Here is an 18,125-nt window from a genome sequence, read left to right as displayed (position 1 = left end):
TTGCACTACATGTGAATTGTTTTTTTACTACTGTTTTGCTACTTTTCTGTAAAAAAAAAAAAAAAAAAAAAAAAAAACTGTAAGCCTGTTTCCTACCTTTCCTGTAACTAGTTTTCCAGATACAGATTTGCTGTATCCAGGACTGTATGTAAGCTTCTGAGTCCCCCAAGCCTTTCTGTGTTGGAGGGAAGCCTTCTAGCTTATCAGTGGGAGTGGTAAGCACTAGGTAACCTGTCTACCACATAGGTAGTGGTTCTGGCCCAGAATTTGTAGTTATTGGCTGTTTGGGCAATCTCTTCCATCTCTCTCAACTTTCTGATTTGAAAGCCTGTATTTGCACGTGTTTTTGTCCTGTAACTCATCTAGTGCAGATACAGATTCTTAGTTTTAGCACTCAAATTTGCTTGTTCATGCTCAGCACTTGTTCAGAACTTGTAAGCACTAAATAAGCTACTAATTACTACAGCACTCTATCTTCCTCATTACCCAGAGGAAAACAGTTTTTGTACTTACTTTTCTCAATTGCTTAAAGAAAAACAGCTTTTGTATTCACTTTCCTCACTTATCTAGAGGAAAAACCCTGCAACTCTCTTTTTGCATGGTCTTGCGCACAGAGCAGTGTTGGGCAGCGCCGGTTAGCTGGAGTATACTATTCCCGGCCCCACAAAGTCTGCACTGTAAATTTTCCCTTAGAACTAGGCAAGCCTCAACTGAAGTGCTTCAGATCAGCTGCTCTTATTGCAGCACTTGCAAAACAGAAATCAGCACTTCTCCTAATCTCCTAGACAGCACTATTATTCTCCAAATTTCCTAGACAGCACTATTATAATATAGCATAAGACCCTCGATAGTCAGCAGGACTTAAGTTCAATTTACTCTTCAAAGCATGTCCAGAGGTCAGTTTCAGGTGTACTCTCCAGTTCATCTGGTGGAATTGGGCATCCTGAGGCAGTGCCACAACTGCCTCATGTATACAGACAATCCTCTCCTCTTACCTCTAGACACAAACACTTGTGAGAGATGCAAATACACAGCCAGACTGGAGGCTAAGCGCTCTCAACCCATGACTGTAACAGACAGCCAAGAGGATAAGGGGCACACTTGCATCACACCACCTGTCACACATGAATCTACAAAACAAGCACCGGCAAAACATACGCATAAATACACAAAAACATATTCGGAGGCACTAGGTACCAATCTGAAAAAGAAACAGTGCCCTCCAAAGCAGACAAGCAGGCAACCTGCACCCCCAAACACAAGCCAGAAAACGCATAATTCACCTCAGCAGTGTGCCTCACAACAGCCCTTAAGGCAAAACACCATACCTAACATGCTAGTAATAGGAGACGCTATAGTAAGGCACACGGATGTTCCACTCACCAGGCTGAACAAGGAGAAGGTTACTGTCAGCTGCCTGTTGGGTGCTCGGATCCGCCACATAACACAGGCACTTAGGTCACTGCAGAACAAGTACAAGTATGACGCTGTCATTGTACATGTTGGTGTGAATGATCTAAGATGTACCTCCCTGGACTACATGAAAAGATACATTGAGGAGCTCTCTGATCATATAGCCAAAGCTGGTATGACCCTGACCTTGAGTAGCATACTACCTTCACCTAGAATGATACCACAATACAAAGACAAATTGATCAATTTCAACAATTGGCTAAGCTTCTGGTGTCATTCTAAGGGGATCCAGTGTCTGTCTGCCTGGGATGACATGATAGACAATCCTCGCTCTTTTGTCAGAGATGGGTTTCACCTGTCACCCCTAGGTTTTCGAGTACTGGCCAAGGCTCTTGCCGTCCCCATAGTGCCTTTTTTAGGCAAGGCTCAAAGGACAAACCAACCACCGTAACCAGCACAGGTAACCAAAAACTAAGGGTAATGCTACTCAACGCCAGAAGTCTCAACCTCAAAATGCACACACTCGAGGCTCTCCTCAGCATGGAGAAAATCGATGCTTGTGCAGTGACGGAAACCTGGTTCAAGGCTCAAGAGAACACCCCAGCACTGACAGGTTACAATTCATATCATACCTTCCAGCCTCAGTTACCGGATCACAGTACAAAGGGCAGAGGTGTATCCATATTCATCAAGGAATATACCAATATCTCCAGGTTAGTAGCGCAGCATGATGCCCCAGAGATCATCCATATGCAACTATCAGCAGGCAAAACCACATTTCAAGTCGTAGCCAGTTATAGATCGCCCACCATGTCCCAAGATGCTCCACTCTGCATTCCTTGAGACATTGGAAAATATAAAGGTCCTACCCAACACCATAATCTTGGGTGATTTCAACTACCCTGGTATAGACTGGGCGAACTACCAGTGTTCCAACTCCTATGCTCAGCGATTCATAGAATTTATAAATTCACATGCCCGTGAACAACTTGTATGTTCCCCCACTAGAGGGGACAACATATTGGATTTAATCATCACAAATATGGGCACCCATTGTACCACACCCGTTATCATCCCCTCCTTGGTCAGATCCAACCACAAACTGATAACCCTGGACATCCTCACTCCTCCACCTCCCCCAATCAAAGAAACCATAGTCAAAAACCTTTCCAAAGCAAACTTCAAACTACTTTCATCCGAAGTGGAAAGCTTCACTATTCCCTTGCAGAAGGATAATGATATCCAGGATGCGGAATCCTACACCAAGGCACTCTATATGCATCTTCAGGATTGCATGGACCGTGCTATCCCAAATAAAGCCAAGACTCCTTCCTCAAGCAAGAAGAAACCAGTCTGGTGGACCCCGGCCATAAGCAAACTTTACAATAAAAGGAGGAGACTTATACAAAAAAAGGCCAAATCTCAAGTAGAAAAATCATCCCTGATCAGCATTAGTAAGAAATTGAGGGCCCTCATCAAGTCAACTAAAGCTAATTTTGAAAAGAAAGTTGCCAAGGATAACCATAAGGCCTTCTATGGCTACATCAAAAACCTAAATGGCAACGCTCAGGTCTGTTCTGAGCTAGTACAAAATGGAACAAAATACACTGACCCTTCTTACATTGCCAACATCTTGGCTGACAGGTTCAGTGCAAATTTCTCCCCCCCCCCCCTCACCACCTACAGGGCCTATTATCATTCTAAGGGATTGTGTAAATCCAATTATTACTGATACGTTGGTTAACAAGGCTCTATCTAAAGCTAAAAACACTGCCTCCATGGGACCAGATGGTGTCCCAGGCTGTGTCATATGCGAGCTCCAAAAGGAATTAACCCAGCATCTTAATACACTGTTCAGTCTCAGCCTTTCCACAGGATATGTGCCCATAGAATGGCGCACGGCAATGGGTGGTCCCGCTACACAAGGGTGGGGCCACAACTGACCCTGGGAACTACTGACCAGTAAGCTTGACCAGTCTGATCTGTAAGGCTATGGAGCAAATCATTATGGAACTCATAAATGGAGAGATTGGGAACCTCCAGTCGCTGGACCCCACACAGTTCGGCTTCGTCATGTCTCCTGAACCTGGTGGATTTCTTTGAGACAGTTACTCAGGCTATAGATAAGGGAAAGGAGGTACACATGGCTTACCTTGACCTTGCTAAAGCATTTGACACCATTCCCCATTCAGGTATTATTGATAAGCTCACCAGCCTGGGCATAAACCCTTACGTCACAAGATGGATCGCAAACTGGCTCTTAGACTGATCCCATAAAGTAAGAGTAGCGGGATCTATGTCCGAATCCAGACCAGTAAGGAGTGGTGTTCCTCAGGGCTCTGTCCTGGGGCCCCTCCTGTTTGGCATATACTTCTCAGAAGTACAGGCAAGCACGGAAGGGCTTTGGCTTACTAAGTTTGCGGACGACTGCAAACTGGATGCTATAATAGAGTCTCCGGCCGACATGGAGATCCTCCAGAAGGGCCTAAATGAGACTGATGCATGGTGTCAAAGCCATGGTCTCAAGCTAAATGCAAAAAAATACGTAGTAATCCCCTTTGGAAAAGACAGAGTAACCACAAACTACAACGTAAGAGGTAATCCCCTGAAATCTGAAGAAGAAATAAGGGATCTAGGGACCCAAGTAGATAATCCGCTTTCCTTTGATAACCATGTTGCCAAAGTGGTTAGAAAATCCTTCTATGTGATCCATCTGATCACGAAAGAGTTCACATCAAGATCTAAGGATGTAATGGTGCCCCTCTACTCTTCCCTCATCAGACCCATTATTGAGTACAATGCACCAATTGGAATGTACCTGACTAGACATCTCCAGCAGCCAGAGACCACAAAGGTACCTAATCAAGAGGATTATTGACCTCAAACATTTGCCCTATGCAGCACGATTGAAAAAGCTAAGAGTGTTCTCTGTTGCATACCACTTTTTCAGAGGCGATCACTGTCTAACGTACAGAGACATGTCCAACCCAGAATTGTTGAACATGCTCAATCTTAGCAAAACCAAATCTACTTGAGCTACACGCTCTAGGGATATAAACCTCAACACAACAATGAATAGGACATGCTGGAGGGATAGATTCCCTTCGCAGAGACTTCCCTTACTATGGAACAGGGTCCCGATCTACATAAGACAGAGCCCCTCACTATCACTGTTCAAGAGGAACCTTGATAGTACAAGGGTCTAGGGAACTACTAAAGGGGCGGTGAATACCACACAACGTGGCTGGGCTAATATATGCCTTCAGGCAGATAGCCCAGTACCAACTTATGAACCTATAAGAGCAATTTCTAGTACTGTTTGTATGTTCCCCCAATATATTTGGCCTTGTCCAGATTTCCTGCATTGAGGATGAGAGGTACGTGCAAATAAATTACTTTATAGAATTGGGTATGTCCAAACCTCTCAATTATCTCTGATTTTGGCTCAAAATCTTGCTCTCCCCCTAATAATCCCTCCGCAAAATGGCAAGTTTGGAAGAAAATGTTGAGGGGTTACAATTAATAAATAATTGAAATGATCAGAGTTATAGATTACTTTTAATTTCAGAAAAGCGTGTAGATTCTCTTATTTTGTCAGCTGCTCAAGTTAACAGAACTAATATTAAAAAAGTGTCCCTTCTTTGACAGGTTCTCAGCTGTATTGTGTGACTATTTTATATTTTTGCATCATGTTTTTGGTCTGTTTTTCATACAGTTGCGGTTTTCTGGCAAATTACTGGAAAATCATTAAAGATTTAAGCTAGAAAATGATGACAGATATTTGAGTTTCAGATTACATACCCTTTAGAAAATTCATACTAATGCAAGACCTATTATTTTATTATCTTTCAAAATTTATAAGAGCAATATTTAAAAATGTTCCTTATTTTTGGGCTTTTGTCCCACTTCTGTTCATGGCTTTGTCCAGATTTCATGCTCTGAGGCTGAGAGGTATGACAAATGTGTCAGGGCCATCACCATCAGAGACATTTCAAATTGTGAATCAGCCAGAGACATTTCAAATTGTGACATACTTGATGCATCCCACTCCCCCATATAGTGACTCAGACACAAGTACTACAGTGGCTTTTCATCTGTCCTTGATTTTGCAGAATGTTTTCATATTTTTATACTGTTGATTTATGCTTCTTCTTATTCAGAAAATGCATGTCATTGCAGTACCTGTTGCTTTGTCTTTAAGTAGCAATGCTTCAATGACCATCAGGTAAGCTTGTCTGAGAGTGTAAGATGCAAGTAAGTTTTAATAAGCATACTGTTAAAGAATTACCAACATTGAAAGCCTTTTGCTGTTGCCATGCAGAGAATATTTACATAACTAGATAGCGTATAAGCCTTAGCTGTTGAAATGCATATGACAGTATTTGTAATAAAGGACAGGATTACAGTATTTTCAGAATCTCATTAAATTTAAAGGAGACTTGCAGTCATCTTTGCAGGCTTTACCCGTAAACTAAACAGAATGCCAATCTATCATATGTGTGGCCCATAACCTGTGCAGTAATCCTTTTAAGCAATTTATCTTGAGATTGTTTCTTGTTTGCTGTTCATTTCTTATTTTGATCATGTTTCTCCATGAAACAAGTAGATAGTTGTTGTCAGGCAGCAGGTCTTTTTTGGATAAGAAACATTTTTACAAGTGGGGGTATCACAGAAATTGCTACTTTCAGCCTGTTACTTGGTACTTTTATAAAGCTGAATATAAATTATAATTAGAACTGCAGTGCAAGGAGAAGTGGTTTGAGTTGAGTGCTGCTTGTTTTTTTTATACTTGATTTTGACTGGCATTCCAGTTATGTATATAAAAATTAATTTATTTTTTTCATGCCTCGCAACCTTTTTGTTTCCATCTAGATATTAAGTAAGCTGTCATGTAGCCAATGCATTGAAATATTTTTTCTTCTACAATTCATTTTGTTTTGATTGGACTCTCATAATGATGGTTTGGCAGCGGCACCCAGGGTAGTGCATTTAATTAAAGTCCTAGTTTTTGTGGTTTTTAGAATAGCTCCACCCCATTCTGGTTGGGCACACCCCTTCCCATTGGCCCCACCCATTCAGCTGTCTCCTGCAGCCTCCCTCTGATTTGAAGTTACCAGCAGCCATTGTGTATAGCCCTGCTAGATTTGGGAGGTGTTCAATATTAAATACTTGCAAAGGGCAGGAAGAACTTTTAAGCACGTCTGCTAAAATATGGATATGGCTAGGCACTTTATGATTCCTGTGATCACTTGTCTAAAATTGTTCTATGTTCTTAAGGCATCAATTTTCAGTGCATTTCAAATTTTATGTTAAACAAGTTTGATGGTTTGATATTTCATGTTAAACAAGTTTTGTGGTGATCAGGCTGCTTTACTTCTTGATTCATTGTGTTTCAAATTGTGCATTTAAGGTATTAGCTGTATTCCAAGCAAATACTTTTCACTACTCAGAAAAAAATCAATAGAAGTACTGTTGTGCTCTGAGTGAGCAATACTTTTACAATTTCTAAGCCCCTCTGCACTTCTTAAACGAAAGCCATGCTATTCTTTAAGCCACGATCAAGAGTGTCCATAACATTTCAGATCTATATAAATAGCAGTACAGTTTGTGACAGTATCTGCTGATAAAATGTGGGTGTCATCCATAGCTGTCAACCAGTCGGGGCAATTCTCAACAGAATAGGACAAATCCAAAAATAATCAGGGACACTTTTAAAATGTTACCACTATTAACTTGAGACCATGACAGAATAGAATAATTTTAATTAATATACATTTTCTTTAGTAAAAGAATTCTGTGACTCTTGATTACTGTCATTATGTATTGTGTAATTCACCATCTTTTCTCCAAAAGTGAGTAATTTTAGGTGGCAGTAAGAAGGACAGAGTTAATATCTGAGTTAAAATGAAGGATGCCTCTGAAAATCGGGCATTGTTGAGAGGTATGGTATCATCCTTTTTTACTGTAAAGTATAAGAAATGTATCATGGCTTAAATCGAAAAAGCATGTAGATTGTTGTGAGTTCAGTATTGTCAGCAGGTCCAGAGGTAGCACTTGAAAATACATTTCTAATGAGTAAGCTGTTAAAAAAAATACAGCTGCACTTTTAATCAGGTTACAGACTGCAAAACATGCCACCACTTCAGTAGAAAAGGAACACAGCTGCACTTCTCTTACTAGGTTATGGCCACAAGTTGTATACAAGGTTTTGACCACTTCATTTAAATTTTCTGACACACTACTCCTCTTGTACTCTCTCCAGTTTTAAAATCACTTGAGTGGTAACACGTTTTTTAAAGTACCATGCAGGTAACTCTGAATGTAAACAAAAACGAAGTTGCAAGGGTTACGTCGCCTGCTACCTGTTTATATTACTGAATGCACTTAAGAAGCAAAAGCTCTTTTGCTGGCATGCTGAGGACTTGGCATAGTCGATTATGCATATAATTAGATAAGGTAAGGTAAAGATATTGGAAGAATAAATTAAATTGATCATATTATTTATCCACTATGTTAATGATCACTCTGTAAATTCTTCACTTCCACCAACTTTTTCATGCATGACCCATGCATGGTTAAATGCATAACAACCTATTTTAGGGAAATAATTCATTCAGTGAGAGGAGAGTGTGCATCCTCCCAGAGGATGAAGGTTATTAAGGGGTCCCTTAAGCATCTAGGCTGGGACTGCTGCTAATTTTCTTTCAGCTTTTCAGATCTCCATCTATCAAATTATGATACAAGCTGGGAGTCATTGCCAAGCCTCCCTTTCCCCCAGACATACAATCAGTGTCAATAACCAATGTACAAAAAAGGCTCAAACATGACACTAAAAAGTGCAATGTTCTTATATTTGTTAAGCAACACCTGATTCTAGCTTAAAGTATAAATAACATACCACTCCAAAATGAGAAAGTAATGAGACATCTGGGTACTTCAGTGGATTGCTACTTTGATTGACAATTGTGTTGCAACAGTGATAAGAAAATCCTTTTAGCTCACACAACTCACAGCAAAAGGTATCTCTTCCAGGTCAAAAGAAGTCCTCACCTCCTTGTATTCCAAACTAATTCAGCACATCATGGAGTACAAAGAGCTCTGCTACCAATAGAGAGATGGGAGGCTATATCTCTAGTCAGTATCATAACGACTCCTTAGGGGTAATCTGTGTGTTGTTTATAGAGCCTTAAGGGATTCAGTTGTCTAAGGGCTCTTTTGTACCTTCAAAATTCAAACAGTCTAGCAACTAAATTGGACAATGATAGTAGGTTACATTCATAAGCCAGTATCTACCCCTTCTCTGGAATAAACTTCTACTCTAAATAGGTTCATAGGTAAGTACAAGGCTAGTTACTTTTTTTGAGCCGTTTTAAATCTAGGCAATTTCTCCTTCAAATGTGAGAAACAAACCCTGTACCTTGTGTCTGTTTGTTAAAGACCTTAACCGTTATACCTACCCCCACTGTGTCTGTATTTAAAATGGCGTTTGTCAGTTGGATGGGTATTTATACATTCACGTTATATGACTAGCCTGGCCTTTCTTGAAAAGTAGGGTAACACCTAAGGGTGGAAATGGCCTGTTGGCTCATTTGCCTTGTAAGTCCTGTGATCCTTCGATTGTATGGTTAGTCAGTCCCCCATGCTATTCACCACGTGGCCCTTCTCAGCAGCATATATATCCCATCACTGTCCTTTTTCCCTTACACAGCAATAACCTAAGATTTCCTCTTATAATCCAGCTACTTCCTTTCTCTGCAGTCTGTGTAATTCACAGAGTCTGTTCTATTATGTGGCTTCTGCAGAGAAACAGGCCTTCTGTGTGAATATATTGTCTGAAGATTTTGTTTTCACTTTAGTCTCAGAATTCTCTGAGATGATCCCAATAGATTTCTTATTCATACTCTTAGCTGTAAAGTACATTTTGTTGATTACATTTGATAATTTTTTTAAGAATCTGCCTTTGAGCTGTTCTTGTACCTCTACTACAAATGGACTCTGCCCAGCCTTTCACCAGAAAATCTAAGTATCAATAAACACAATGTAAGGGAAAGCTATTTTTGTTTTAATATGTTCATTTGGCAAACAGCACAGTTCTTCTGTAACATTTTCCCAAGCAATATGTGGGTAGCATGGTTGTTTGGAGGTTGTCATTATTGCTGCACAGTGTTCAGATCTTTCCTGAGGTGTCTTCTGTGTGGGGTTCATATGTCCTTCCTTTGTCTGCACAGGTTCTTGGTAGTTGCTTCAGTTTCTTCTTACATGGCAAAGATGCTGCACAGGCGAGTTGACTATTCCCCAAATTGCCTGCATGTGTGCATGTCACTGGACCATGTGTGTGTGCGCACTCTGATTGGCTGGAATCCCATTAAGAATTAATTCAACTACCTTGTACCCAGCGACTGCTGAGATAATCTTTAGCACCCTAGTAACTGTGAGCTTGATTAACTGAGTAAATGGACAACTAATCTAAGTAAACATTAACTATGGAAAAGACTGGCAGAAAAGTTACATTTCTGCAATAGTAAAGACAGTTTGTCTGCCAAATTTCCTTCAGTCCAAATGTCACACAAACACACAGCAGCATACTGCAAAATGTACCATTATATTCCGGCAGCCCAATAATTACTATAGTACATTGAGCGCAGTGATTATGCTCCAAAATTCAGAAAAAGGCAAGTGTTAAAGTGGTTCAAGACTTGACTTTAACAATTGATAAGCACCCCTTGCTAAAGTTAAGCTCAGGCGTAGTGCTAGGCAGTTAAATATGCTAGTCCTGACCAGCTGTCTGAAGGATTCCTGTGTTTGCAGGATTTTTTTCCCTAAAAGATACTTATTTTGAAACTCAAATGTTTGCCACTATTCCGTGACTTCAATCCTCCATAGTTTGTCAACGACAAAGATTGAGGAGCACCACAAACAAATGAGGCAAAAATCTGGATGTTCTGTAAATATCTGGACCATTGAGAATCATGAAAGATGAGTGTAAATGTAATGCTACCTTTCTGATAGTGCCTCACCAAGTGCTTTACTGCTTTGAAAGCTGTCAATTCAGTTAGCTTTTTTTTTTTTATAACTAGTAGTGTCGCTCGTCTTATGTGCATTAAGAAGATGATGAAGCTTTGGTGTTCGTTTAAGTAATTTATTGTATACAGGCACATCAGGATGGATGGCAGGAACATTAAACTTAAACGAACTAACTAACTACATACTTGTATGCTCTCACTCTCGCTGCTCACTCAGAATGGCGCACTTGCTTGCACATGCTCAGTACTGATATGCACGTGCCCACTGACTGAAATGCTTCTTAAAGGTATATCAAACACACTGATCTACATCTTCCCTCTTTACTGAGCTGTCTCACATAAACAATGACATTTGAATAGGCATGCAATTATACAGACACTAATAAAGAAAACAATAGTTTTGTCCAGGTTACTGTGTATCTGGAACTAGGTTTCTAGATGCGATCTGATCTCGTAACATAATAGTTAGAACTTGGTTTAGTAGTAGGGACAGTCACTGGGTAATGTTCTGCTTGTGGACTCTTGGGATTTTCTCAGGGTCAGGGATTGCTGATGGAATGGCCTCTGGAACAGGAACATTTGACAAGTCACTCTGAGAGCTAGAGTCTTTGTCACAGGCAAGATGCTGTAACACTGGTTCAGACACTGGTAACAAATGCTTCCAGTTTTGTCTGAATTCCATTCCTTGTGATTCCACAATATACCATCTCAGCTGTTGATAAACTTTTCACAAATCCGATGCAATAAAAACCTTTTGACATCTGCATCCTCACTAACTCCCCTTTTGTAAAGAATGGAGCAGTTTTCTGGTTTTATTATAGTAAGACTTCTGAGACAAACACTTCAGCAGTTGGGCTTTTACTGCTTTGTTGTTCTTGGCACATGGAAACAATAAATTGCTGCTGATTTGTAGTGTGGTTCTGGTTTGTCTCGACATAAGTCCCTGGGCAGAGGAACCAAGATGTGTATCACGAGGACTGTTTCTGCGGTCTAACAAGTTTAGAAAAACATCGGTATTATCACATCTGGATTTTTCTAATAGCTGTTTTGCACTTTGAACTGCACATTCAGCCAAGCCATTTGACTGAGGGTATTCAGGGCTACTTATGATATGAGCACAGTCCTATGCTACTGCAAATTTCTTGAACTGCTGGCTAGTAAACTGTGCACCATTGTCAGAAATAAATGTGTGGACTACCATGGACAGAAAATGTCGCTTCAGCTTCATAATGACAGTATTGGAAGTTAGGTTGGGAAGTAGGTCAATCTCAAAACAATTTGAATAAGAGTCTACTAATACCAAGTAATGTTGACCATTCCACTCAAAGATATCTGTAGGTACTGTTGACCAAGGTAGTTCAGGAATCAGGCTTATCTGCAGTGGTTCTTTTTGATGATGTGGCTTAGTACTATTACATACTGAACAAGATGGAAGTACTTTCTCAATATCTTTTGACATCGAAGGCCAAAATATACTAGACCTCTCACCCTTCATTTGGTAGAATCAGTTCCTGGGTGGCCACAATGCAAGATCTTAATGTACTCTTGCGGCAAGGACTTTGAAACAATCACTTTAGGACCTTTCATGATGATACCATTGTCTGACAAAATCCCGTCTCTGTATGGAAAATATGGTTCCATTTCTACTGGTAAACAAGATTGCTTTGAAGGCCATCCTAGACTGATAAAGTGGTTGAGCTTCTGGACAACTGGATCTGAAGCTGTGTGAGTTCTGAGCTCATCAAGATATGTGGAAGAAAAATTTTGTCACTTCCATGTGTTTTTTTTCTGGGGATCTGGACAAGGAAGAAAAATTTCTCACTTCCATGTGTTTTTTTCTGGGGATCTGGACAAGGTATCAGCAAGATAAAGAAGTTCATGTTTTGTGTAAACAAGATTGAAATGGTATTTCTGCAATTTGAGCATCATGCATTGCAGTCTAGCTGGATCTGTATGCATACGCTTTCTCAAAATAGTAACTAGAGATTGGTGGTCAGTTTCGATCCGGATAGGTCAACCATAAATATAATCATGGAACTTTGAACATGCAAACATCGTTGACAAAAGCTTTTTCCCAATCTGGGCATACTGCATCTTGATTTGGGTAAATGTTCTCAATGCATACGCTACTGGTCTACCCTCTTGAATGACTGCACCTAGACCAAACTTAGAAGCATCACAGGAAAGAGTAACTGGATTGTGAACATCATACTAGTTGAGATTTGGTAGGTTAGCAATTTTCTGTTTCAGGACATCAAATATTCTCTGGTGCTGTTCTGACCATAACCAAATTATATCTTTGCATGTTAGCTCTCAGCGATGCTGAAACTTGACTAAAAGAATGTTCCTTATTTGAGTTACAAAACCTTTTTAAAATGATTCCACTTATTTCAAGAATGACACTGCTGACCAAAAGCTAAGCACTTTTCTCTTTTGGGTTTAGGATTACCACCACAGTTATGACAGTTAATTATGAAGCTGGGTAGGGGCACATGTTTTGACTTTGCTGACTCATCCTTATGCTTAACTGAGTATGTCCTGGAATTTGCTAGAAAAACTCTGGGTTTCCCAGGGACTGTTACAGGACCTGCAGTAGCTTCCATGTGCTTGGGTCTGTTTCTTTTAACCACATGTTGCATACTATCAACATGAGCTTTATCACTGTGCCTTCCACAGCTATTCTCATTCGTAAGCATACTTGTGTGCCTTTCTGTAAGCTCATATATCTGACAAATCTCAATGGCTTTATTTAAAGTTAAATCACTGTCTTGAAGCAAATAATTAAACCAGACCATATACAGCCAGCAGCACAAGACCTATAAAAACATATCACGTTTTGTCTTTTTTCAGCAACTAAAAATCGATACCCAATAAGAATTTTAAATAGAACATAAAAAATGTCAAGACAAAAGTTGGTTGATCATAGATCTACCCAAAGAGTCCTGCTTGGTACAGTGGGTTGGAGCGTCGGCTGTTAAACCGATGAGTGGTGAGTTCAATTCCGATTGATGGCTGTATGGGCAACCAATGCTGTTTATTATACAGCAAGGTAAGGATATGATCTCTGGCAGGCTAGAATTGTCCAGTGTTAGGGGATGTTTTAGTGGGTGAGTCCCACAGTACCAGGGCAGGGCTGGAGTCTGGTCATTAGCTTTCACCTCCTTGCAGTGCTAAAAAAACATGAAGTAAATTTTGCTCCAGACTAATTCTAATGATCTGTTATGAATGCTACATGCTTTGAGTTGTGCCAACATTATGTTACAATTTTTTATCCAAATTGCCCCTTCACAGTCTCTGAGGGGGCGGCCGCCGTGGTGCAGCAAGAGGTTCTCTGGTTCGATCCTGGGCTGGGGTGCCTTCTGTGCGGAGTCTGCATGTCCTCCCTGTGGTCGCGTGGGTTTCCTCTGGGTGCTCCGGTTTCCTCCCACATCTCAAAGACATGCGGTAGGTGGATTTGACACTAAGTTGGCCCTAGGCATGAGTGTGTGCGTGCCTTCCATGGAAGGTTGGGCGCCGGGCTGGCAACTCGACACCGTAAAACTCCACTGCCAATCATGAGCGGACAGGTGATATGCTCTGGTGACCTCTAACAGAGAAAAAGCCGAAAGAAGAAGAAGCCCCTTCAGAGTCTCAGAGGATCATTGGAAGTTACTAGGCTATTGGCAATGGGCCCTTACATGCCTAGCCAAGAATTTAACCCATGTTCTAACAAGTCAGCACCCGATGCCCCTGTCCAGCAGGGACACAGGTGGAATTCCAGGGGTGTATTTTCTGTTCTTCATCCAGTTATCCAGGTTGCACTTAAAAAGGGTTAATGAGGTACTCTGACATGGAGAGGGAGTCTGTTCCACAGAAGGGGGATTCTCTGGGACACAAATCTGTCCCACTAACAAGTATTACTGATGTCATGGACCAGTTTGAGGTCACATGTATGGGTTACTCGAGTGGAGCTTGACTTGTGGATATACGCCAGTCCCATCAAGGCAGGGTCAAGATTACTTTGTATGCCAGACAGAGATCACCTCTGAGTAGTGTGTATAAGACTGAGTAGAGGAACAGGGCTTTTAGCCTATCTGTGTAGGGTGGATGTTTGAGGCCCTGAGTTCTCCTGGTGAGGAACCTCTGTGGTCTTTCCAGCTGCTACATGTGATTTGTGAGGTACATGCCAAAAGGGGCCTGGTACTCAATAATGGGTCTTATAAGAGAAGAATACAGGGATGTTATGACCTCCTTGTCCCTGAATGAGATACCCTTCTTAATAAGGTGGCCATGTAGAAAGCTTTCCATACAATGGAAACAATATAGTGGTCAAAAGTCAGTTTGCTATCAACCTGGCAACCCAAATCCCTCATGATTGATTGCGTGCTTAGGACCTTTTTATTAATGTGATAAGTTGTGGGGACATCACTCTCCCCAAAGGGGATGATGATGCATTTTTTGGCATTTAGTTTGAGGCCATGTTTTTGGCACCAGTCATTTGTTTGCACTTGGAGGATGTCCACATACTAGGGGAATTGATGACAGCACCCAGCTTGCAGTCATCAGCAAACTTAGTCAGCCATAACCCACTGGTTTGGTCTGCACCTCAGAAAAGTATATCACAAACAATAGAGGCCCCAGTACTGATCCCTGGGGTACACCGCTCATTACAGGTCTACTGCTTAGGATCGCTTCCCCAATTTTGACTAGGTGGGTTCTATCAGTGAGCTAGTTTGCTACCCATATGGTAACATATGGATTGACACCTAGTTGAAAGAGTTTATCTATTATACCCGAGTGGGAAATAGTATCAAAGGCTTTGGCCAGGTCAGAGTAGGCGGTGTGCACCATCTTCCCTTTCTCTATGGCTTTGGTGACTGTCTCAAAGAAGTTGACCAGATTTAACAGGCATGACCTCCCCTTGACAAAACCAAAGTGTGTGGGCTCGAGTATCTGGAGGTTGCCACTGTCCTTGTTAATGAGGTCCATGATAATCCATTCCATGGCCTTGCAGGTCAGGCTAGTTAAGCTGATGGGATTATAATTTCCTGGATCGGTGGATACTCCACCTTTGTGCAAAGAGATGACAGTGGCTGTCCTCCACTCTGCTGGGACAAAGCTGGTACTCAAGCTTTGGTTGAATAGGGTGCCTAATGGTGCTGCAAGTTCCTGCCTGAGTTCATGTAGGATGCATCCTGGGATGTTAATGGGTATCATTGAGGCTGTATTTGTTTGCCTTTGAGAGAACAGTGATGACTTGTTCCCTAGAGATAAGAGGAGGGGGCAGGTGCTAGGAATGTCCTGATTTACCCATGGGGGGATAGAGGATTAAAGTTTTTGTTGAACCTGTCTGCTAGCAGGTTTGGCTATATCTCTGGCATTTGTGTATATGGTGCCCTTGACCACTAGCTCTGAGCAGATCCGAGTGCTTCCTTTGAGACTGTGGACATATGTGAAGAAGGCCTTATAATTGTCTTTAGTAGATGTGGCCAGTTTGGACTCGATGTGTGCTTTGCAGGGTTTCACTACTGCTCTTATTTGCTTGTTCAGGCTAAGGAGAGATTGCTTCTAATTAGGCACCTGCTTCTTCTTGGTCCTAGACAGCAATTTATTTTCCTTTTATTTTAAAGTTTATTTATTGCAGATGTCCACCAGACAGGTTTACTCTTCCTTGAGGAAGGAGGATTTTGTCTTGTCAGGTATTCCTGATTACATGCAGCTTATATAAATGCTTGCATAGTACTGTAGTGTAGATTTGAACATTTGTGCCAGTTCCTTCGGAAGGGGAGGGGGCTGTGAAGCTGTTTATACCTTCCCTCAGGAAGTTGTAATCAGCCTTGGAGAAATTATGTTTGACCCTAGCAAGGGGGGGGGGGTCAGGGGAGATGGTGACTCAAAAGTGGCCTCTTTGTGGTACCTCCTAATATTTTATTATTATCCATACTATCCAGGGATCCCAGAAGTTTTCCATTGCTCTTCAAGGGGCAATATCACCTACATTGAAAAAGTACAGTTGTGTAAAATCTTACCATAATGGTAGATATATTTACATTCACCTCTGCAGTATTCATTAAGTGTGGGATTCCCTGCCGTGGAAGCCCAACATCTGGCCAGTCTACCAAAGCCTACCATTGCATTAAGGTATGCTGACTATCAGCCAAATGATCCTTGTGTAGTGTAGGGCATATAGGTGGCGTTCAGGCATACCATCCTCAGAACTGATTGCCCTGGTAGGAACACCTGTCCAAGGAAAACCAAAGAGAACCTGCACATCCAGGAAGGAAAAAGACTAGGGTGGGTGTGAATACTGCAGTGGTGATAACAAGGCCATCTACCGTTATAGTAAGATTTTACACAACTGTACTATGCCCTTACATTCACCACTGCAGTATTCATTACTTATGGGAGAGTTCCAAAGATCAAGAAGAAACTTGGGAGGAGAAAGCAGCAGGAGAGCCCTGTAAGAAGCCATGAAGAATGGCATTAGCAAAACCAGCTCGAGCACTGGAGAACCATCCAACTTGTAGTGTTTGGTAAAAGTTTGCACAGAAGTGCAGGTAGCTGCTTCAAGAATACAATTTGTGTCTAAGCCCTTGAAAAAAAGCACCAGAAGGAGCCATAGCTCTAGTAGAATGAGCCTTTAGAGAAGAAGAAAGGCTCCTGTAATGAAAAGTATAACAAAAAGAAATAGCCTTTGAAATCCAAGTAGAAACATTTCTTGGAAACGGCCAGTCCTAAAGACATAGGATGAAAGGAAACACACTGATCAGATTTCCTGATAGCTTTAGCCTTATCCAAATAAAATCTGAGCTGTCTATGCATCTCCAAAGTATGCAGCACCCTCTCACTGTCAGATTGTGGATAAGGGAAAAAAGTAGGCAAATTAATAGACTAAGTGACAACTCATTAACCACCTTAGGCATAAAAGAAGGATTAGTATTTAAGGACACCCTGTGCTCTTGGAATATAAAAAAATGCCAACAAGCCATAAGGGCTTGCAACTCAGACAACCATCTGGCAGAAGTAACAGCTAGCAAAATAATTGCCTTCCAGGAACAATGTTGCAAGGAAGCTGAAACAGCAGGCTCAAAAAGAGCCTGAGTCAATTTCTATAGAACAAAATTAAGATCCCGGTGAGGAGGAACAGGCTTCTTGGGAGGTCTAATAGTAAGGAAACCTTTAAGAAATTGCTTAGCCTCAAATCTAGAAGTTAAAGGAGGAGTTAAAGGCAAACAAGCAGAAAGAGCTGATAAGTGGGCCTTAGAAAAATAGGCCAAACCAGCATTGAGCAACTCACACAAGTAGGAGAGAAACAAAGGAATATCCACAGTGAGAGGGTCCAGGTTAAGGGAGAGACGGCAAATAGAAAACCACTTCCATTTGGATAAGTAGGATTTCCTAGTAGTAGGTTTCCTGGTCTCGTGCAGGACCTGCAGCACATCCTCAGAAAAAAGGTGTCTATGAGGAATCTAAAACCCTAGCACCCCAGTGTCATTTGCAGTGTGGACAGGTGAAGATGGATGAGAAATCCCATGTCTTGTGAGAGTAGATCCACTCTGTGAGGTAACTTGTGATGATTACCCTTGGCTAGATGCAGAAGTAGAGGGCAACAATGCTTTTGCAGCCAAACAGGAGTCCTCAACAAGATTTTGGGAGCATCCTGTTGAATCTTGAATAGGGCTTTCGGAATGAGAGGAAGGGGGAGGGAAT

Source organism: Protopterus annectens, chromosome 9.part0 (assembly GCF_019279795.1).
Source record: "Protopterus annectens isolate FY-2018-M chromosome 9.part0, PAN1.0, whole genome shotgun sequence".
Lineage (NCBI taxonomy): Eukaryota > Metazoa > Chordata > Ceratodontiformes > Protopteridae > Protopterus > Protopterus annectens.
The sequence above is the reverse complement of the archived record's forward strand: the minus strand, read 5'-3'. Positions refer to the sequence as shown.